Source organism: Ranitomeya variabilis, chromosome 1, assembly GCF_051348905.1.
Source record: "Ranitomeya variabilis isolate aRanVar5 chromosome 1, aRanVar5.hap1, whole genome shotgun sequence".
Lineage (NCBI taxonomy): Eukaryota > Metazoa > Chordata > Amphibia > Anura > Dendrobatidae > Ranitomeya > Ranitomeya variabilis.
The window spans coordinates 303,930,101-303,954,414 of NC_135232.1; positions in this window are offsets into that span (position 1 = coordinate 303,930,101).

Here is a 24,314-nt window from a genome sequence, read left to right on the forward strand (position 1 = left end):
TTATTTTGATAGATTCCCTTTTATCCATTAGCCTTTTAGTTTGATGCATTATACCGATGTCTATTGAATTTTATTTATGATACCACACATGTTATCATTTAATTGTTGATATATAGTGGCTTCTTTATAACTAACATTGACATATTGATATTTTATGGTTTGTTCTGATACCCTTATATATTGATGTGCTTTGATTTCATGTTGTGTCTCTCCTGCTTCATGGAGGTTCAACCCTGTCTAATTTTAATATTTTCTTACCATTTAAAACTGGCTATTAATAAAAATTGAATTTTTTAACTTCATTTTTTGTTAGAATCGCTTCTGGTCTAGTGGCAAAAGTGCTATAATAGACATTTGTCGATAACAAGGGAAGATGTACAGGGATAAATGAAAATACCAATCATACAAATATGCACTCACAAACAACAGAGTGGAACACCGGGAAGTTAAGGGAAGAAAAACCAAATAGGAGAGATGAGGGTATGCACACAAACAAATCACCACTCAAATGTCTCCTGAAAAATGCTCCAAAATGCCTCCACAAACAAGCAACACCTCAAGCTCTATCTAGGCAATATATAACTAACTCTGGCAATGCCTGCTTGTATATAGCACATGGGCAGTGGTAAACACTGAAAAGCTGAGAGCAGTAAAGCAGAAAAGTCTCCAGTAGCTTTAAGCAGAACATATTAACCTCTACACTGCTAGCAGAAATCTGCACAGTTTAATATGAAGGTGAAGTGCTTCTAACCAGTGTAGTAGCAGGAGAAATCAGACAGCGCGGTGTTTTGGCTCCTCTGTGTTGCGGTAAACCAGTGACATAGAGGAGCTGGAGAGTTGAATGGTGAAGTGAGTATAAGGATTTTATTTATTTTTTACATCTTATAATTATTATGCTCTGGGTTCTGGAGAGACTTTAGAACGTAATAAGATACATTAAATTTGTAAAAAAATATGGAAAAAGCCGAATGCAGATCCACCAAAGTAACGGGAATGACACTTTTTATAATGCAACAACAAAAAAGGGGAACTGAGAGCCACCTCAGTTCAATTAGAGTAATGTCTTTATTGTCTGTACACGTCCCCTTTAAAATGTAAAGTGCTGTGAAATATGTTGGCGCTATAGAAATAAAAATTATAATAATTATAATTACTATTATAATGTACCATGTCAGATAGTTGCCAGCCTAATGCTGAAATTACTAGGTAACCATGAACCACTTTCACGCTGAAATCACACTGTTTTGTAGATTTTTTGTTTCATTTTCATGGACTTTTTTTTGTCAATAAGTCTAAGACCAGATATTACTTTAAAGGAAACTTTCAGGAGTACCTGTCACTAGGTCAAAAATATTGAGTTAATTACCTGAGGCCCCCTGATTCTGCAGCTTTTTTCTGTTTGAACTGCGGTGGTCAATTACAAAGATATTGACATTTATTGTATTTGGAGCTGAATATGTAAAATATCTGCTTGCAGACCAACTGGGCATTTCTTCTCTGGGGGCATATGTTTTCATCCCTCCCTCCCAAATGCTGCAAATCACAGTTTGGCAGTGTTTAGCTTCTGAGATGTGATTGACAGCATCTGGGAGAAAGGGTTGAAAGCACCCACCCCCACAGAAATAAATGAAGAAACACTCAGTTGAACTGCAAGCAGAGATTTCACATATTATGCTCCAAATGCAACAGGTGTGAATATCTTTGCAAAGGGGTGACGCAGCACAAAATAAAATAATAAAAATAGAGGCAGACTCGGGATTTTTACAATGTATTTTTTAGGAAGTCATCTTTAAAATCTATAGCAAGTTGTTGCATACTGTATGTATCTAATGCAGTTGGATTTGCGGGTATTATTGGTGGTTTTGATGTCAGGAATGTTTCTTTTCAAAGTGCAGCATGCTTTTGGTATGTTGTTTTTCAGTGTATTTTTATCATAGGCTATAATGATAATTTTATTTTTATAGCACCAACATATTCCGCAGCCCTTTACAACTGAAAATCGGCTTGTAAGAAACACTAAGAAAAAAGCCATTTGTTTAAAAAAAGCCTTGAAGTTATTGCTCATTCCGCCAACGGCAAAATCTCCCGACTTCACTATAAACAAACATGTTGGTCTCAGATAAGCATGCATGTATCTTACAGTGGGAAGAGGGAATAGGCTGATGTCAGACACTTCTTTTCTTAGCAAAAAACTCAGGATCGGGTATTGTCACAGAAAATGTTAAAATCCATAGCCAATCTCCATGGAGGGGCCATTCACCCCCCTTCTCTCTCACACAGAAGGTCTCGAGGAGAAAAGGGCTGGCAATCTGAGAGTCTACTTGATGTAGAGTTGCACATGTTTAACATAGCGAAGTGAGGAAATTATGTATAGCTAAGAAGTGACAAAACTAATTAAACTTCCTCTGAAGCACAGGACCCCTGCAGTACCAAGCAGGATATCTATTGTGAGGAAGACTGATGTTTATAGATTCAAGAAGAACAGAAGCAGGGAATCTTACACCGTTAGAGGTAACTTTTGTTATCTTCAGAGCAAATGGGACATCTGCAACTAGACACTGGGACACTGGTGAAAAGTTATGAATGTTGAGGTTTGTATAGATCAGATATTGATGGGACATACATTTTCAACTTCAGGACTAATAGGAGAAGAATATGCATATTTTTTCATATCTGTGACACATGCATATAAGCTCCAAATCAATAGTATCTGGGTCACTGGCAACAGCCATGCCATGTTTCCTATCTACAGAAAGGTAAAAGTCCGAAAAAAAATATGGCAGCAATATCGAACTTCTGTGATAATCAGGTGTTAAGATATTGTGAATGTTGGGAATATCATAATATTCTGAAAGTGAAGCCACATCCCAGGACCAGCCCTGTTATGAGTAATCTGGAGGAGATGTGTTAGTGTAACTTAGGTGCTGATAAAAGGACAAGGCGAATTATGATCTGTGTTCAACGCTAAGAAAGATATATATCAGTGTAAGTTTGATCCACGTTAACCAGACATTTTCAATCGAATTGCTTCCGTCTGCTAAGCTGAGCCATCTCTGTACACAGCGTTTAGTAAGTTTCTCTGTTAATCTATTTTATTTTAAGTAACTGCAACTAAAATATTTTTTATAAACACTGCCTATAGTTCTGCATTAAATATAAAATTTAATAGTTCTGTTCCTTTTGTTCTGTAAACCACACTCCTGAAAGCCATACGCTACTACTGAGGTATATATATATTTCATGCTTTGGAACTGGAGGTCTATATATCATACGCTCACTGTTAGTTCTCCAATAAATGGCCTATTAGTGGTAACAGCCGCAGCCTCATCCGTTAATCATCGGTCAATTGTGTAATTGTCCTGACGATAGGGGGCAACATAATGCTGTTTGTGACAAAAACATAACAGTGTGGTGCTTTTAGTGTGACCCCTCGTGGCTGTGGCGGTGGGATCTGCGTGGCCACTTCGGTGTCATCCTTGACAATTGGTGGCAGCAGTGGGATTTGCGTGACCCCTTTGGTGTCGTCTTTGACAGGTATGCTGAAATCAACCTTGCTCAGATCTTTATCTTTGTCATCAGACATTACTAGAGAGTTGTTAGAACTCCATGCAGATGAGATAGTTGGTGTGTTCAACTGGCTTTTACCTAACATGTATGGCCAGCTAAACATTACAGGTGACGACTAGTTGGGATGACCAACATCAGTGGAAACCATTCCAAAAATGTAACTTCAGAATTCATGGAATCTGGCATTTTCACCCCTTTCCGACATCAGGTGTAATAGTACGCCAATGTCGGACACCCTCCCTTTAATATGGGCTCTGGTGGTGAGCCCACATCTTTCCCGGAACGCGTCAGCTGTCTTGAACAGCTAACATATTCATAGAACAGTCGCAAGTGGAATTGCGATCCACCTGCGGCTATTAACCCATTAAATGCCCCTGTCAAAAGCTGACAGTGGCATTTAACATGTGCTTCCGGCAATCGCAACGGAAATCCGTCCATCGGTGACCCCCATCACGTGATCGTGGGTCACCGATGAGTTGGCATGACGAGAGGTCTGCTGCAGACCTCTACGGTATGGTTGTCACTGCAGGATTGCCATGAGCTCCGCTCGTTGGTCGCGCTCATTGCAAGTGAGTAATTCTGCTACATACAGGAGATCTGATCATTGCCTGTATGTAGCAGAGTCGATCGGGTTATGGCAGCTTCTAGTCTCCCATGGACACGCCAAAATAAAAAAAAAATTAAATATTAAAAAATTTTTAAAAATCTAAAAGTTCAAATCACGCCCCTTTCGCCACATTAAAAATAAAACAAAAAAAACAAAACATACACGTATTTGGTATCGCCGTGTTCAGAAGCGCCCCATCTATCAATAAAAAAAAGGATTAACCTGATCGCTAAACAGCGCAGCAAGAAAAGTCAAAACACCAGAATTGTTTTTAGGTTGCCGCAACATTGCATTAAAATGCAATAACAGGCGATCAAAAGATCGTATATGCACCAACTTGGTATCATTAAAAATGTCAGCTCGGCTCACAAAAAATAAGCCTTCACCCAACCCGAGAGCGTGAAAAATGGAGACACTATGGGTATCGGAAAATGGCGCAATTTTTTTTCTTTTTTTAACAAAATTTTGAATTTTTTTCACCACTTAGATAAAAAAGACCCTATATATGTTTGATGTCTATGAACTCATAATGACCTGGAGAATCATAATGGCAGGTTTTACCATTTTCCAGTACACGATATGCTAAAACCAATGGTGTCGTTCAAAAGTACAACTCGTCCCGCAAAAAAAAAAACAGCACATGGCCATATTGACCGAAATATAAAAAAGTTAGAGCTTTGGGAAGATGGGGAGCAAAAAACGAAAATGCAAAAACGAAAATACCTCCGGTCATGAAGGGGTTAATGGCCCAAATGGGGTTATAAATAATTCCTAGAAATAATGAATGGGCAAAAAACAAAGTCATTACAGCAGTTGAGGGAATAGTATTTTTTTTAGAAATGCTCCGAAAAAAATAGAAACAGGTTGTAATTTTAAATGAAAAATTAATTACTCGAACACAGTAACTCTGCCCCTGTATTTGAACAGCCCTCAGGCAAACAGTATTGGATTAAAGCTGTCCATACGTGCTGAGTCTCAAGGGTCATTTTAGACCAAACTGTGAGCTAATTGCAATATGTATGAATGCAAATGCATTCAGATAATCTTTGGACATAATTACTGCCATGCTAATGGTAGCGATAGATGAGCAGGTGTTTGGCCAGCATGATCTGGTGAAATAATGTTAAGGGGAGTCTGTGGGCAGCACCATGCTTAAGTCATTGGCACTGAAGCCTCACAGCACTGGGGTCCTGGGTTCAAATGCCAGTCGTGTAATGTCACCACTGCAGACAGAAAACAGAGACTGAAGTCAGGACTGCCACTAGGAATTTCGGGGCCCCATACTGGCAAAATTTTCAGGGCCTACCTTGAGACTCTGCCCAGGCTGCACTCCAGCTCCGCCTCCACTTGTCGAACCATCTATAGTCCCACCGCCCTCTCTTGGAAAAACTCCACTTCTGCACCGCATCCTCACCAGTCACACATTTACAGTTCCCATCACCACATACATAACTAGCAGCTTTTGTTTTGGCCAAAAGATTTTTTAATCCACCACATGACATGGTCGACTCTTTTGGCCATACTCTACTGTAACTTACTAAACATTTGTTAAAATATCCAATACAATTTTTAAAATGTCCAATAATATCACAAACAAGGAACAAATACCGTCACACCATGACCAGTGTTGTGAATTAGACTTTTTTGGCTCCCTCTTGTGGTCACTAGTGATATGACTCTGGGATTGTCTTTCATCAGTTTGGCACCCACCTGGGTCGTTAGTCCAGGGGTGTTGCTATATAAACTTCCTGGTTTCTCAGTCCAGTGCCTGGCATCGTTGTAATCAGTTCCTTTCTGTTTGCTCCTGTCTGCTGGTCTTGGATCTTGCAAAATTAAGCTAAGTCCTGCTTCCTTGTTTTTTGGTTATTTGCTTTGCTCTTATTTTTTGTCCAGCTTGTACTAAATGTGATTCCTGATTTTGCTGGAAGCTCTAGGGGGCTGGTGTTCTCCCCCCGGGCCGTTAGACGGTTCGGGGGTTCTTGAATATCCAGCGTGGAAATTTTGATAGGGTTTTTGCTGACCATATAAGTCATCTTACTATATTCTGCTATTAGTCAGTGGGCCTCTCTTTGCTAAATATCTAGTTCATTCTTACGTTTGTCTTTTCTCCTTACCTCACCGTTATTATTTGTTGGGGGCTTGTATCCAACTTTTGGGGTCTTTTCTCTGGAGGCAAGAAAGGTCTATCTTTTCCCTTCTAGGGTTAGTTAGTTCTCCGGGTGGCGCGAGACGTCTAGAACCAACGTAGGCACGTTCCCCGGCTGCTGCTATTTGTGGTGCTAGGATTAGATATATGGTCAGCCCAGTTACCACTGCCCTATGAGCTGGTTTTTTGTGTTTGCAGACTTGGTATGTACTTTTGAGACCCTCTGCCATTGGGGTCATAACAGTATGCCAGGCCAAGGTTGAATGTTTAATGCATTGCAGAAGTGGGATTACAAGAAAGGAAAGTCTGAGTTTTTTTTTTTTTTTCTTTCCTCTCTTTTTTCCTCCCCTTTACCTCTGAGTGGCTTGTGCTTGCTGCAGACATGAATGTCCAGACTTTGATTACAAGTGTGGATCAGCTTGCTGCTCGTGTACAGGGCATACAAGATTTTGTTACCAGTAGTCCAATGTCTGAACCTAAAATACCTATTCCTGAACTGTTCTCTGGAGACCGATTTAAGTTTAGGAATTTCAGGAATAATTGTAAATTGTTTCTATCTCTGAGACCCCGTTCATCTGGAGACTCAGCTCAGCAAGTAAAAATTGTTATCTCTTTCTTACGGGGCGACCCTCAGGATTGGGCCTTCTCGCTAGCGCCAGGAGATCCGGCATTGGCAAATATTGATGCGTTTTTTCTGGCGCTCGGATTGCTTTACGAGGAACCCAATCTTGATATTCAGGCAGAAAAAGCCTTGCTGGCTATTTCTCAGGGTCAGGATGAAGCTGAAGTGTATTGCCAAAAATTTCGGAAATGGTCCGTGCTTACTCAGTGGAATGAGTGTGCTCTGGCCGCAAATTTCAGAAATGGCCTTTCTGAAGCCATTAAGAATGTGATGGTGGGTTTCTCCATTCCTACAGGTCTGAATGATTCCATGGCGCTGGCTATTCAAATTGACCGGCGTTTACGGGAGCGCAAAGCCGCGAATCCTCTGGTGGTGTTGTCTGAACAAACACCTGATTTAATGCAATGTGGTAGAATTCAGACTAGAAATGAACGGAAAAATCATAGACGTCAGAATGGGTTGTGTTTTTACTGTGGTGATTCTACACATGTTATATCAGCATGCTCTAAACGCCTAACTAGGGTTGTTAGTCCTGTCGCCATTGGTAATTTGCAACCTAAATTTATTTTGTCTGTGACTTTAATTTGCTCATTGTCCTCCTACCCTGTTATGGCGTTTGTGGATTCAGGTGCTGCCCTGAGTCTTATGGATCTGTCGTTTGCCAAGCGCTGTGGTTTTGTTCTTGAGCCGTTGGTAAATCCTATCCCTCTTAGAGGTATTGATGCTACGCCATTGGCGGAAAATAAACCGCAGTTTTGGACACAGGTAACCATGTGCATGACTCCTGAACACCGGGAGGTGATTCGTTTTCTTGTTCTGCATAAAATGCATGATTTGGTCGTTTTGGGTCTGCCATGGTTACAGACCCATAATCCAGTCTTGGATTGGAAGGGAATGTCTGTGTCAAGTTGGGGCTGTCAGGGAATTCATGGTGATTCCCCGCCGGTGTCTATTGCTTCCTCTACTCCTTCGGAAGTTCCTGAGTATTTGTCTGATTACCAGGATGTATTCAGCGAGTCCAGGTCCAGTGCTCTTCCTCCTCGTAGGGACTGTGACTGCGCTATAGATTTGATTCCAGGTAGTAAATTTCCTAAGGGAAGATTATTTAATCTGTCTGTACCTGAGCATACCGCAATGCGTTCGTATATCAAGGAATCTCTGGAGAAGGGGCATATCCGTCCATCCTCTTCCCCTCTTGGTGTGGTATTCTTTTTTGTGGCCAAGAAGGACGGATCTTTGAGACCTTGTATTGACTATCGGCTTCTGAATAAAATCACTGTTAAATTTCAGTATCCTTTGCCTCTGTTGTCGGACTTGTTTGCCCGGATTAAAGGTGCCAAGTGGTTCACCAAGATAGATCTTCGTGGTGCGTACAACCTTGTGCGCATTAAGCAAGGAGATGAATGGAAAACTGCATTTAATACGCCCGAAGGTCATTTTGAGTACTTGGTGATGCCTTTCGGGCTCTCTAATGCTCCTTCAGTGTTTAGTCCTTTATGCATGATATTTTCCGGAAGTATCTGGATAAATTTATGATTGTTTATCTGGATGATATTCTGGTTTTTTTCTGATGATTGGGACTCGCATGTAGAGCAGGTCAGGATGGTGTTTCAGGTTTTGCGTGAGAATGCTTTGTTTGTTAAGGGCTCAAAGTGTCTCTTTGGAGTACAGAAGGTTCCCTTTTTGGGTTTTATTTTTTCCCCTTCTGCGGTGGAGATGGACCCAGTCAAGGTCCGAGCTATTCATGATTGGACTCAACCCACGTCAGTTAAGAGTCTTCAGAAGTTCTTGGGTTTTGCTAACTTCTACCGTCGTTTTATCGCTAATTTTTCTAGCGTTGTTAAACCTTTGACGGATATGACCAAGAAAGGTTCTGATGTTGCTAACTGGGCTCCTGCAGCCGTGGAAGCCTTTCAAGAGTTGAAGTGCCGGTTTACTTTGGCGCCTGTTTTGTGCCAGCCTGATGTCTCACTTCCCTTTCAGGTTGAAGTGGATGCTTCTGAGATTGGGGCAGGGGCCGTTTTGTCGCAGAGAGGCCCTGGTTGCTCTGTAATGAGACCATGTGCTTTTTTCTCTAGGAAGTTTTCGCCTGCTGAGCGGAATTATGATGTTGGCAATCGGGAGTTGTTAGCCATGAAGTGGGCATTTGAGGAGTGGCGTCATTGGCTCGAGGGTGCTAAGCATTGTGTGGTGGTCTTGACTGATCACAAAAATCTGATGTATCTCGAGTCTGCTAAACGCCTGAATCCTAGACAGGCCCGCTGGTCATTGTTTTTCTCCCGTTTTGACTTTGTGGTCTCGTATTTACCAGGTTCAAAGAATGTGAAGGCTGATGCTCTTTCAAGGAGCTTTGTGCCTGACTCTCCTGGAGTCGCAGAACCAGTTGGTATTCTCAAAGAGGGAGTTATCCTGTCAGCCATTTCTCCGGATTTGCGACGTGTGTTGCAGAGATTTCAGGCTGGTAGACCTGACTCTTGTCCACCTGACAGACTGTTTGTTCCTGATAAGTGGACCAGCAGAGTCATTTCCGAGGTTCATTCCTCGGTGTTGGCAGGGCATCCGGGAATTTTTGGCACCAGAGATCTGGTGGCTAGGTCCTTTTGGTGGCCTTCCTTGTCACGGGATGTGCGGTCATTTGTGCAGTCCTGTGGGACTTGTGCTCGAGCTAAGCCTTGCTGTTCTCGTGCCAGCGGGTTGCTCTTGCCCTTGCCTGTCCCGAAGAGGCCTTGGACACACATTTCCATGGATTTCATTTCAGATCTTCCGGTGTCTCAGGGCATGTCTGTCATCTGGGTGGTATGTGATCGCTTTTCCAAGATGGTCCATTTGGTATCTTTGCCTAAGCTGCCTTCCTCTTCCGATCTGGTTCCTTTGTTCTTTCAGAATGTGGTTCGTTTACACGGCATTCCTGAGAATATTGTGTCTGACAGAGGATCCCAGTTTGTTTCCAGGTTCTGGCGATCCTTTTGTGCTAAGATGGGCATTGATTTGTCATTTTCGTCTGCCTTTCATCCTCAGACTAATGGACAAACGGAGCGAACTAATCAGACTCTGGAGGCTTATTTGAGGTGTTTTGTTTCTGCAGATCAGGATGATTGGGTGACCTTCTTGCCGTTGGCTGAGTTTGCCCTTAATAATCGGGCTAGTTCCGCTACTTTGGTTTCGCCATTTTTTTGCAACTCTGGTTTCCATCCTCGTTTTTCCTCGGGACATGTGGAGCCTTCTGACTGTCCTGGGGTGGATTCCGTGGTGGAAAGGTTGCAGCGGATCTGGAATCATGTGGTGGACAACTTGAAGTTGTCACAGGAGAAGGCTCAGCGTTTTGCCAACCGCCGCCGCGGTGTGGGTCCCCGACTTCGTGTTGGGGATTTGGTATGGCTGTCTTCTCGATTTGTTCCTGTGAAGGTCTCCTCTCCTAAATTTAAGCCTCGCTTCATCGGTCCTTACAAGATATTGGAAATCCTTAATCCTGTGTCCTTTCGCTTGGATCTTCCGGTGTCGTTTGCCATTCACAACGTGTTCCATAGGTCTTTGTTGCGGCGGTACGTTGTACCTGTGGTTCCTTCTGTTGAGCCTCCTGCTCCGGTGTTGGTTGAGGGCGAGTTGGAGTACGTGGTGGAGAAGATCTTGGATTCTCGTCTCTCCAGGCGGAGGCTTCAGTATCTGGTCAAGTGGAAGGGCATCCTCAGACTAATGGACAAACGGAGCGAACTAATCAGACTCTGGAGGCTTATTTGAGGTGTTTTGTTTCTGCAGATCAGGATGATTGGGTGACCTTCTTGCCGTTGGCTGAGTTTGCCCTTAATAATCGGGCTAGTTCCGCTACTTTGGTTTCGCCATTTTTTTGCAACTCTGGTTTCCATCCTCGTTTTTCCTCGGGACATGTGGAGCCTTCTGACTGTCCTGGGGTGGATTCCGTGGTGGAAAGGTTGCAGCGGATCTGGAATCATGTGGTGGACAACTTGAAGTTGTCACAGGAGAAGGCTCAGCGTTTTGCCAACCGCCGCCGCGGTGTGGGTCCCCGACTTCGTGTTGGGGATTTGGTATGGCTGTCTTCTCGATTTGTTCCTGTGAAGGTCTCCTCTCCTAAATTTAAGCCTCGCTTCATCGGTCCTTACAAGATATTGGAAATCCTTAATCCTGTGTCCTTTCGCTTGGATCTTCCGGTGTCGTTTGCCATTCACAACGTGTTCCATAGGTCTTTGTTGCGGCGGTACGTTGTACCTGTGGTTCCTTCTGTTGAGCCTCCTGCTCCGGTGTTGGTTGAGGGCGAGTTGGAGTACGTGGTGGAGAAGATCTTGGATTCTCGTCTCTCCAGGCGGAGGCTTCAGTATCTGGTCAAGTGGAAGGGCTATGGTCAGGAGGATAATTCCTGGGTGGTTGCCTCTGATGTGCATGCGGCCGATTTAGTTCGTGCCTTTCACGCTGCTCATCCTGATCGCCCTGGTGGTCTTGGTGAGGGTTCGGTGACCCTTCCTTAAAGGGGGGGTACTGTTGTGAATTAGACTTTTTTGGCTCCCTCTTGTGGTCACTAGTGATATGACTCTGGGATTGTCTTTCCTCAGTTTGGCACCCACCTGGGTCGTTAGTCCAGGGGTGTTGCTATATAAACTTCCTGGTTTCTCAGTCCAGTGCCTGGCATCGTTGTAATCAGTTCCTTTCTGTTTGCTCCTGTCTGCTGGTCTTGGATCTTGCAAAATTAAGCTAAGTCCTGCTTCCTTGTTTTTTGGTTATTTGCTTTGCTCTTATTTTTTGTCCAGCTTGTACTAAATGTGATTCCTGATTTTGCTGGAAGCTCTAGGGGGCTGGTGTTCTCCCCCCGGGCCGTTAGACGGTTCGGGGGTTCTTGAATATCCAGCGTGGAAATTTTGATAGGGTTTTTGCTGACCATATAAGTCATCTTACTATATTCTGCTATTAGTCAGTGGGCCTCTCTTTGCTAAATATCTAGTTCATTCTTACGTTTGTCTTTTCTCCTTACCTCACCGTTATTATTTGTTGGGGGCTTGTATCCAACTTTTGGGGTCTTTTCTCTGGAGGCAAGAAAGGTCTATCTTTTCCCTTCTAGGGTTAGTTAGTTCTCCGGCTGGCGCGAGACGTCTAGAACCAACGTAGGCACGTTCCCCGGCTGCTGCTATTTGTGGTGATAGGATTAGATATATGGTCAGCCCAGTTACCACTGCCCTATGAGCTGGTTTTTTGTGTTTGCAGACTTGGTATGTACTTTTGAGACCCTCTGCCATTGGGGTCATAACAGACCAGACACCATATTACCACCACATAGTGACCTATAATACCACAAACAAGGGACAAATACCGCCACACCATGACCAGACCACATATTACCACCACAGTGACCGAATAATAGCAAACACAAGGAACAAATACCACCACACCAGGACCAGATCACATATTAGCACACCATAGTGACCAAACACTACAATACTGATCATTAATAAAAAAAATACAATACTAATATCACCATAAGTGCCATTATACACAGGTACTCTGTACTTCGTATATAGTGTCCGTGTACAGGTAATACAGTGATCACCAGTGACATTATACACAGAAGCTCTGTATATAGTGTCAGTGTACAGGTAATACAGTGATCACTGGTGACATTATACACAGGAGTTCTGTTTATAGTGTCAGTGTATAGTGTCAGTGTACAGGTAACACACTGACTCACCAGTGACATCTCTAGTTGAAGTCCTTTGTCTTCGCTTTTCATCTTTATCCAGCGCACACCGCCATCGCTTCTTCCAACCAGGACTCGTCTCTATAGAAAATAACAGTTATCTAAAGCACATTCCCCAATTTTTTATCAACGTCCACCCTACACCAGATGTAGAAAACAAGCGACCATGTAGCCCTGCACGGTATCAGGACATCTCCTCTCCAACACTGAAAACAGTATCCTCAAAAATAATATCCTTTAATTAGCCCCTACAGTAATAAAATCCCACATTCTGGACCCCACGTGTCCTCCCATTCTGTCTCATGTCTCTCCATACTTCCCCCATGTCTCTCCATATTGCCCCAGTCATCCATAATAGTATAATGTACCCCATAGTCATATATAATATAATGCACCCCGATAGCAGTATAATGCCCCCCATAGCAGTATAACGCACCCTATAGTACTATAATGCACCCCCAAAAGAATATAATGCACCCCCATAGCAGTATAATGCACCCCCATAGCAGTATCATGCACCCATAGTAAAATGCAGCAGCCCCAAAGTATAATGCACCCATTGTATAATGCAGCAACCCAATAGTTTAATGCAGCAGCCCCATAGGGATATAATGCACCCCATAGTATAATGCAGCAGCCTCATAGGGATATAATGCACCCCAATGCCCCATAGTATAATGCAGCACCCTCATAGGGATATAATGCACTGCAATGCCCCATAGTATAATGCAGCAGCCTCATAGGGATATAATGCACCTCAATGCCCCATAGTATAATGCTCCGGGCCCCCTCTGCTCATCGGGCCCCGTATGCCAGTAAGGGCAGTAATGCCCTGATGGTGACCCAGACAGAAGTAGTGGCAAGCAATTGTTGCTGAAGTGGGGAAGGGTGAGTGCTGTCCTTGTTATTTTACATAACAGGAATCATTTGGAGTCCACTTTTCTAAAAGTGAAAAACCCCTCTAATGTTATGAACAAGGGAGTTATGGAATGAAGCCTGACATAAGTCCTATGGATGTACTGTATGATGAGTCAAATCATGTAAATTTGGTTCTTTGGATGACAGGGATTTGAGCTCACCAATGCATTTGGCCAAAGTAAAAGCTACTAAAAAACACATTTTCTAAGTGGTGTTTGATAGAAGCTAGGTCATCTGACTCAAAAAGGGGAACTGATGAGATGATACAAAAGCAGAGATAGATCACAAGGAGAAATTGGTGTGTGGAAAGTTGGCCATAGATTGACAGCTGTGAAAAACATTTGCATTAAAATATTGCCAGGGAGTGAAACATTCAGCTGGGCATTAATTGCTAAGAACTGAGATTTTAATCCCTTCACCACCTTGGGTTTTTCCATTTTTGAGTTTCCGGTTTTTTGCTCCCCTTCTTTCCAGAGTCATAGCTTTTTTTATTTTTCCATCAATATAGCCATGTAAGGGCTTGTTTTTTGTGAGACGAAAACTAAAGTAATTTCAAATGGCAACATTCTGGCTTTAAGAAACACTAAAAGAAATCAAGAACAAAAAATGTGGTAATCAGTAACGTTTACTTTTTTTTAACCAAGCATTTGGTTAATTAGAAAGCAATCCTGCTACTTAGTGAAAAATAAAATCTGCTGGTTCAACTGATGCCCTTTAAAAGTTATTTCATTACCAAGAAACATCTTATGATGGGTAAAACCAATTAGCTGTCTCAAGACCTTTGCAACCTTATTGTTGTAAAACATACTGACGACATTAGTTACAGTAGAATTTATAAAGCCTGACGAAGAGTGCTGCTGTCCCTCGAAACGCGTTGGTTTCTTGTTCCTTCTGCGCCTGTGATCATTGTCGGCATCCAGTGCAGTGGTTCCCGCACACTGACTGCGGTCACCCTCTGCAGCACAGCGGTTAGTCTTCCGGACACAGGCACACCACTTGTCGTCCCCACACCCAGGATCAACACAGTGAGTACCGCCTTAAACCTGATTAAGCACACTAGGTTACTGACATCAAAGCCTGTTAGATCCTCCCACGGACTATTAACCACTGAGTCCACCATATTTTATACAGACAATTCACTACGAATACCTATTGTGCTGTTACTAGGGGCAACCTAACAGGATACTATATCCACATCTGAATAACAGCATATTCACGCATTATTAAAGGATTCACCACCAACTATCCACCACTATCGATCTTCTAGCGGTCACACCACCTAAAGGCAATTCAGTAAGTACAACTAAGAACACATCAGTACTTTTACTGTTCATATTAAAAGTCTTGTGGGTGACAGCAAAACTCCCTTTTTTTTTTCTCATAGGGGAGATCATACCCTCTCCCACCAATTGTTGGGATCATCACCTCACTAAACTAAGTGCCACTCATCAGATCTGTCCTTTTGGCATAACCGCAGTAAGTTTCTTTTCATTTGCATATTTAACATCTTCACATTTTGGCTTTACACATGTATGGAGTAGCGCGGTGATATATTCTTGTTTTTTTAGTCTTTGCTTTCTAGCAGGTATACACAGAACCTGCTTCAATCACCAGCAGCTCTTTATACAAATCTTACCCTTGGGTCAGTCATTTGCTGAGCGCCAGTGTTTATATCTATACTTTTTCACTTTATTTAAATAATCTTTTTCTTTTTCTTATCTTTGTTTTTGGGTAGATGTGTAACAAGGTGGCACGGGGTGGTAGTTGTGGTCGAGTTCACCAAGCAACAGTCAGTGAGCACCTCGGCACCTTGTACATGAAAAGATGAAGTATGCACCATAGCACACTCACAGGCTCTGTCAGATTCCCCTCAGCTGCTGCCAAGGCCGGCTCCACATTCATGAGCTCCGCAAATCACTTCAGAGACAAAGTCTTTTTCCAACATCTTAACTTTGCTAGACAGCAGAGTATTCATCTTACAGACAGCACAGTTCAAACACAGAGACATATTCTTATCTGCATTCTTCACATCAGCAGCACAGTTCACACAGGGAAACGTTTCCTGTACTTTCCCTTCCTCTGCCATACAGGCAGACTCTAGTATCTCTGTCATTTCTCTCTCTTTACTCTCGGCTGTACCTCTAGCCAGACTCTGTCCTGACTGCACTTTCCTTTTGTCTGCCATTCGGGCAGCATCTTTGTACAGTTTGTGTCCCATCTGTACCGTCAACATCACCAGCTTCCTGTCAGCCTCTTGTCTGGTTCCAATAGGGAAATGTGCCGGGAACGTCATCTCAGCTGCTCCCGCCCTGGTCGTAGACCCTGGATCCTTCTTGGGGATGGTCCTGTTGGTGGTCCTGTTGAGCTGGTGACCGATGGCACTATTCGTCAGCCGGGGGGGCCCTTACTGCCAACTGCAGACTTATCCCCCACAGCCTGTAACTGCCTCACTGTATGCTTTCTGCCCCTTGGGCAGACTGCCCAGGTGTCTGACAGAATCAGGAAGTGTCTGTCCTATATCTCCCTGCTCTGTGCACGTTCCATCTACTTAACTACTTGCTGCCTGTGCCTAAACTAATACTCTTATCAATCCTATTCTCTAATGCATCACATTACAATACATGACACACATTAATGAACATTAGAGAACCGCACATTACATTAGCATTAGTGAACATGAATAACTGTCAGGGTGGCGCACGTGACACATGTGCTCAGTGTTCAGGAGATAGGAAGCTCACGAGGGTCACTGCCACCTCCTTACAGATGACCAAATAAAACATTTTTTCTGCACCGTGCATTATGCATGGATAATATTGTATGTGGACTGGTGTAGGTTTGTATACTTGGGCAGCCCTTTAAGCCCAGTCTTATGATTTTTTTTCATACAGTATGTGTAAATATGTGTTTGTATGTGATAGTGTATTGTGGTGTCAGGATATGTGTGGTTAGAACAGTTTGACTGTAAAATCATATTCACATATTTGGGGTATATTTACTAGATCTGTAATGTCTCATTCGTATCTGCCTAAGGCCTCATTCAGACTTCCGTGTTACACGTATGTGTTTTATCCTGTTGTTTTTTTTTCACCAATACAGCACATAGTCTTTGGTGCTATTCACATGTCTGTCTTATTTCACAGACCACATGTCTGTGCAAAACTCATGTAGACATGTCTGTTTTTCTCTGGTATCACAGATGAAAAGTGCTAATACATATCTATGGGTCCATGAAAAACATGTCCAGCACATGGATGGCATCAGTGTACCATCTGTGGGCTGTATATCTTTAACATTGAAAAGCATAGAAGAAGCTTTGTAATGTATCCATACGTGAAAAATACTGATGGTAGAAACGGACACAAGGGCCGTACACTGATGACATCATTACCACTTTTTCAAACATGTGTTTAAGCACAGACGTGTCAATGAGGCCTTGGGGAATTCCATTTATTTTTTTGTTTTAGGAACAGACAAGTGGAATTAATTGCTAAACCGATCCTTTCTGTAACTGGAACAAATGTAAGCTGTGGAGTTCTTCGTTTTGCACATTAATTCCGCACAACAGCTCACTAACCGCACCCATCACTTTAGCCCCCTAAATGCTGTGATCACTCCTGCATTGCTATACCTTATAACTGCGATCAGACTGCAGAAAGTGAAAGTCCCATAGTGGGACTAAGTAAAAATGTGAAATGAAGTTGTAAAAATTTTTTTTTTTTTAAATCACAAAATAATTTTAAAAAATTAAAATATATTGTACCCATAAATAAATATTATTCTGAAAAAAAACCAATAAAACTACACATATTTGGTATCACTGCATCTGGAACGACCCGACATACGGTATAAAATTGTCCCACTGCCTTATCAATTTTACCATACGTGGAACAGCATTAAAAAAAAAAAACAATTCCTCAATTGGAATAGAAAGCAATCAAAAAATGTTGTGCCTGTAAATTCAAATATTAAAAACTTCAACTCGTACTGCAAAAAATAAGCACTCACATGACTCTGTCCGCTGAAATATGGAAAAATTATAGCTCTCAAAATATGGCCATGCAAAAATTAGTTTTTGAAAAATAAAACATCTTTTAGTGTGTGACAGAAGCCAAACATAAAAACCTGATATAAATCTAGTATCGCTGTAATCACCCTGACCTGAAGAATAAAGTTGCCTAATCACTTATACCGCTCGAGGAAAGGCATAAAAAATAAATAACAATTCTTCGCCTGCTGTTGATTTGTTCATTCTGCCTCCCAAAGATCGCAGAAAGATTTTTATCCTGCGCTCTATGCTGAGCTCTCTGAAATACATGATATAGTAAAGCACGGCACTCTGGGTATCTGGGAGGTGCTCAAGTTAGGTATCCAACCCGTAGTACATCAATGATAATATACTTGGCACTCAGGAGAACTTTGTAGTGAAGTAAAACATCATTTATTCAGTGCATCCAGTTCAACATGAACGTTTTCGGTCCCCACATAGGACCTTCATCAGACAGAATTTTTGAGTACTGGAATACACGATATGTTTGTATGGGCCCAAGGCTGGTGCCAAAATCGAACAAAGACCAGGAGGTATGGTGCCGCCTCATTAAAGTTTAGAAAAATGCGCTGCCAAAGGGCGAGATAACTCGCTGGTGCCGGGAGCGCTTGTATGATATATGGAACTGCGCTGCAAATGGGCGAGGTGCTCGCTGATGAGAAGAGCGCTGGTGCTGCAGAGGAGAGGAATGGCGCCGTGCAGAGAATCCTCCCGGAGACGCGGGACCAGCGCTCTTCTCATCAGCGAGCACCTCGCCCATTTGCAGCGCAGTTCCATATATCATACAAGCGCTCCCGGCACCAGCGAGTTATCTCGCCCTTTGGCAGCGCATTTTTCTAAACTTTAATGAGGCGGCACCATACCTCCTGGTCTTTGTTCGATTTTGGCACCAGCCTTGGGCCCATACAAACATATCGTGTATTCCAGTACTCAAAAATTCTGTCTGATGAAGGTCCTATGTGGGGACCGAAAACGTTCATGTTGAACTGGATGCACTGAATAAATTATGTTTTACTTCACTACAAAGTTCTCCTGAGTGCCAAGTATATTATCTCTGAAATACATGATTCAGATGGAACCCTGGGCAGAAGATAACCTATAATAAGGCAGATGGAAGCACTGTGGACACCTTATGGGTGCCTATGATCCGGCGGTGTCCGTCTTTTTATTAGGGAGTGCATAAAAGTGCTATCTGCCACGGTTTTGTGCACCTCTGAAAAAAAGGACACAGCTGAACAGAGACCAGAAGAGTCCAGAGTAACTCTGCTGCCTCATTCTAGTGAATGGATCATTCAGGGATTTCATCTGAATTACATCACTTGGAGATTTAAATGTAAACCCCGATATATTGTATAGGCCAAAAGTTTGGACACACCTTCTCATTTAAAGATTTTTCTGTATTTTCATGACTATGAATATTGTAAATTCACACTGAAGGTATCAAAACTATGAATTAACACACGTGGAATTATATACTTAATTTTAGTTGTTTCACACTTTTTTGTTATGTCTTATATTCTAGGTTCCTCAAAGTAGCCACCTTTTGCTTTGATGACTGCTTTGCACACTCTTGGCATTCTCTTGATGAGCTTCAAGAGGTAGTCACCGGAAATGGTTTTCACTTCACAGGTGTGCCCTGTCAGGTTTAATAAGTGGGATTTCTTGCCTTATAAATGGGGTTAGGACCATCAGTTGTGTTGTGCAGAAGTCTGGTGGAAAAACGAGTGGCCATCATTACTTTAAGGAATGAAGGTCAGTCAGTCCAAAAAATTTGGAAAACATTGAAAGTGTCCCCAAGTGCAGTGGCAAAAACCATCAAGTGCTACAAAGAAACTGGCTCACATGAGGACCGCCCCAGGAAAGGAAGACCAAGAGTCACCTCTTCTTCTGAGGATAAGTTTTCGCTATAAAAACGTGATAAAAACGCGAAAAAACCGCTAACATATGCCTCCTATTATTTACAGTGTATTCCGCATTTTTTGTGCAAATGTTGCATTTTTTTCCGCGAAAAAATCGCATTGCGGAAAAAAAAGCAACATGTTCATTAAAAATGCGGAATTGCGGGGATTCCGCACACCTAGGAATGCGTTGATCTGCTTACTTCCCGCATGGGGCTGTGCACACCATGCGGGAAGTAAGCAGATTATGTGCGGTTGGTACCCAGGGTGGAGGAGAGGAGACTCTCCTCCACGGACTGGGCACCATATAATTGGTCAAAAAAAAAGAATTAAAATAAAAAATAGTGATATACTCACCTTCGATGGCCTCCGGAGTCTTCCCGCCTCTCCGGTGCATGCTGCCGCTTCGGTTCCTATAGCTGGCGTGCGGTGAAGGACCTGCGATGACGTCGCGGTCTTGTGATTGGTCGCGAGACCGGTCATGTGACCGCTCACGTGACCGCGACGTCATGGAAGGTCCTGCACACACACAGCATCTATAGGAACGGACGCCGCTGAGGAGATCCGCTGTCTGCAGGTGAGTAAAAGCATTTTTTTTATTTTTTTTTATTATTTTTAAACATTCTATCTTTTACTATAGATGCTGCATAGGCAGCATCTATAGTAAAAAGTTGGTCACACTTGTCAAACACTATGTTTGACAAGTGTGACCAACCTGTCAGTTTTCCAAGCGATGCTACAGATCGCTTGGAAAACTTTAGCATTCTGCAAGCTAATTTCGCTTGCAAAATGCTAAAAAAACGGGAAAAAAACGGGAAAAAAACGCAAAAAAAATGCGGATTTCTTGCAGAAAATTTCCGGTTTTCTTCAGGAAATTTCTGCAAGAAATCCTGACGTGTGCACATACCCTTAAGAGGAGACTTTGTGCAGCAGGCCTTCTTGGTAAAATAGCTGCTAGGAAACCACTGCTAATCACAGGCAACAAGCAGAAGAGACTTGTTTGGGCTAAAGAACACAAGGAATGGACATTAGACCAGTGGAAATCTGTGCTTTGGTCTGATGAGTCCAAATTTGAGATCTTTGGTTCCAACCACCGTGTCTTTGTGCGATGCAGAAAACGAGAACGGATGGACTCTACATGCCTGTTTCCCACCGTGAAGCATGGAGGAGGAGGTTTGATGGTGTGGGGGTGCTTTGCTGGTGATACTGTTGGGGATTTATTCAAAATTGAAGGCATACTGAACCAGCATGGCTACCACAGCATCTTGCAGCGGCATGCTATTCCATCCGGTTTGCGTTTAGTTGGACCATCATTTATTTTTCAACAGGACAATGACCCCAAACACACCTCCAGGCTGTGTAAGGGCTATTTGACCAAAAAGGAGAGTGATGGGGTGCTACGCCAGATGACCTGGCCTCCACAGTCACCAGACCTGAACCCAATCGAGATGGTTTGAGGTGAGCTGGACCCCAGAGTGAAGGCAAAAGGGCCAACAAGTGCTAAGCATCTCTGGGAACTCCTTCAAGATTGTTGGAAGACCATTCCCGATGACTACCAAGAGTGTGCAAAGCAGTCATCAAAGCAAAAGGTGGCTACTTTGAAGAACCTAGAATATATACATCGTGGGAAGTGATCTGACATCAGAAGGTATGTATCTTGTGCGTTTATTATTTTGCCAAGCGAGGGCCTGGAAATGGATTGAGAGAACAATAAATTATTACAACAACCGCTGTGTTTATTTCATTAAAATAATTTTTAATAATGTGTGTGTGTGTTTTTTAACCCTTTCAAACAATTGGATTAATAATGGATAGGTGTCATAATTGACGCCTCTCCATTATTAATCTGGCTTAATGTCACCTTACAATAGCAAGGTGGCATTAACCCTTCATTACCCCATATCCCACCGCTACAGGGAGTGGGAAGAGAGTGGCCAAGTGCCAGAATAGGCGCATCTTCCAGATGTGCCTTTTCTGGGGTGGCTGGGGGCAGATGTTTTTAGCCACGGGGGGGGCCAATAACCATGGACCCTCTCCTGGCTATTAATATCTGCCCTCAGTCACTGGCTTTACCACTCTGGTGGAGAAAATTGCGCGGGAGCCCACGCCAATTTTTTCCGCCATTTAACCCTTTATTTCAGCAGCTACAGCGCTGAAATTTTGCACATACACACTACTAACATTAGTAGTATGGAATATGCAAAAAAAAGGGGATATGAGATGGTTTACTGTATGTAAACCATGTCTCATATCCTGTTGGGTTTGTGCAGGAGAAATGAAAAGCCGGCAATTGAATTACCGACTTTTCACTAACAGCGCTGCGTATTTCTCGCAAGTCACACTGCTGGTCCGTGTGGAATCCGTATTTTTCTTGCCCCCATAGACTTTCATTGGCGATTTTTTTGCGCAATACGCTGACAAACGCAGCATGCTGCGATTTTGTACGGCCGTAGAAAGCCATATATTACGGATCCGTAATATACGGCTAATAGGAGCAGCCCCATTGAGAATAATTGTGCCGTATGTTATGCGAGTTTTACGGACGTAGTTTCTGCGCTCTTACGTCCGTAAAACTCGCATGTGTGACCCCGGCCGAACCCATGCCATATTTTTTATTTATTTATAGCACAGGCGGCGGCCAATGAATACTCCCATCAGCCACAACCTGCTCTCACTGATATTAAGCGGCAGCAAGTGTAGGCTGATGAGAGTAGTAGTCCCATCTGCCGCCGCCTGCTATCGCTGTTATCTGTTGAATAAAACTCTCAACATTCTCCCTTGCTTTCCCTAATCATTGCATGAGTGGAGGATAATGATGAGAGCTGTCTTCAGCACCCGGGAACAGCGCTAACTGTACCGCTGCTTCCCAGGCATCGGTACATGTCACACTGATGACGCATGGATGTCATCCGTGTGCACATGTGCGGGACATTTTGCAGCCAGTGCTGCTGTTAAAAAATGGACATGGTAGCGTATCTTGCCCACGGAAACACGATCCGTGGAGACACACTGACGTGCACAGACCCATTCAATTCACATAAACAGGTCTACGTGTTTGAATGTCTTCGGTATGTGTGTAACTGTCACCCACTAGGACACACTGACATCTGAAAGAGCCCTTAATGAGAGTGTCCTGAAGTCTGAGGGCTGCTGTTAATATTACATCCGTCTACCTTCATAAACACACGGTGACTACAATCCTGAACTGAAGGCATCTAACTTGGAAATTTAATTTCTGAGAATTCATCAGTATATCAGTATCAGTCCATAGTATCCTTGAGTTGAGAAGCTACATCTGATGAGAAGATGAACCTCTTAGATAACCTGGCCACTCCAAGATCGATTTTAGGCAAAGATCCCCATTGAGCAACTTATTTGGGATATATGCCTCAAAACTACTGGAACAACATGTCCATCTTGAACTGTCCTCCCATCTATCTTCCTGCTCCCTCTTCGACTGCTTACAAATAGGGCTTCCGGTCACACCACCCCACTGAAACTGCCCTAACTAAGGTCACCTATTTACCTATTTATAGCGACACTACTCTATCCTCCTCCTCCTGGACCTGTCCTCTGCCTTTGACACAGTGGACCATTCCCTATTCTACAGACCCTCTCATCCCTTGGCATCACAGACTTGGCCCTATCCTGGATCTCGTCATACCTAACTGACCGAACATTCAGCGTCTCCCATTCACACACCACCTCCTCACCTCGCCCCCTATCTGTCGGAGTCCCGCAAGGTTCAGTTCTAGGGCCCCTGCTCTTCATTTACACTACTGTCACACTCTGCAACTTTCCAACGATCACGACCAGCGATACGACCTGGCCGTGATCGTTGGAAAGTCGTTGTGTGGTCGCTGGAGAGCTGTCACACAGACCGCTCTCCAGCGACCAACGATGCCGAAAGCCCCGGGTAACCAGGGTAAACATCGGGTTACTAAGCGCAGGGCCGCGCTTAGTAACCCGATGTTTACCCTGGTTACCATCGTAAAAGTAAAAAAAAACAAACAGTACATACTCACATTCCGGTGTCCGTCAGGTCCCTTGCCGTCTGCTTCCCGCTCTGACTGAGTGCCGCCGTAAAGTGAAAGCAGATCACAGCGGTGACGTCACCGCTGTGCTCTGCTCTTACTTTACGGCCGGCAGTCAGTCAGTGCGGGAAGCAGATGGCAAGGGACCTGACGGACACCGGAATGTGAGTATGTACTGTTTGTTTGTTTTTTACTTTTACGATGGTAACCAGGGTAAACATCGGGTTACTAAGCGCGGCCCTGTGCTTAGTAACCCGATGTTTACCCTGGTTACAAGCGAACGCATCGTTGGATCGGTGTCACACACACCGATCCAACGATGACAGCGGGAGATCCAGCGACGAAAGAAAGTTCCAAACGATCTGCTACGACGTACGATTCTCAGCAGGGTCCCTGATCGCTGCTGCGTGTCAGACACAGCGATATCGTATGGATATCGCTGGAACGTCACGGATCGTACCGTCGTAGCGACAAAAGTGCCACTGTGAGACAGTACCCTTACACTTTTGGCCTGGGACAGCTCATAGAATCTCACGGTTTTCAGTATCATATCTATGCTGATGACACACAGATCTACATCTCTGGACCAGATATCACCACCCTACTAATCAGAATCCCACAATCTCTGTCCACTATTTCATCCTTCTTCTCTGCTAGATTTCTAAAACTTAACATGGACAAAACAGAATTCATCATCTTTCGCCCATCTCACGTGACCCCTCCAATGAACCTATCCATTACAGTAAATGGCTGCCCACTCTCCCCAGTCCCAC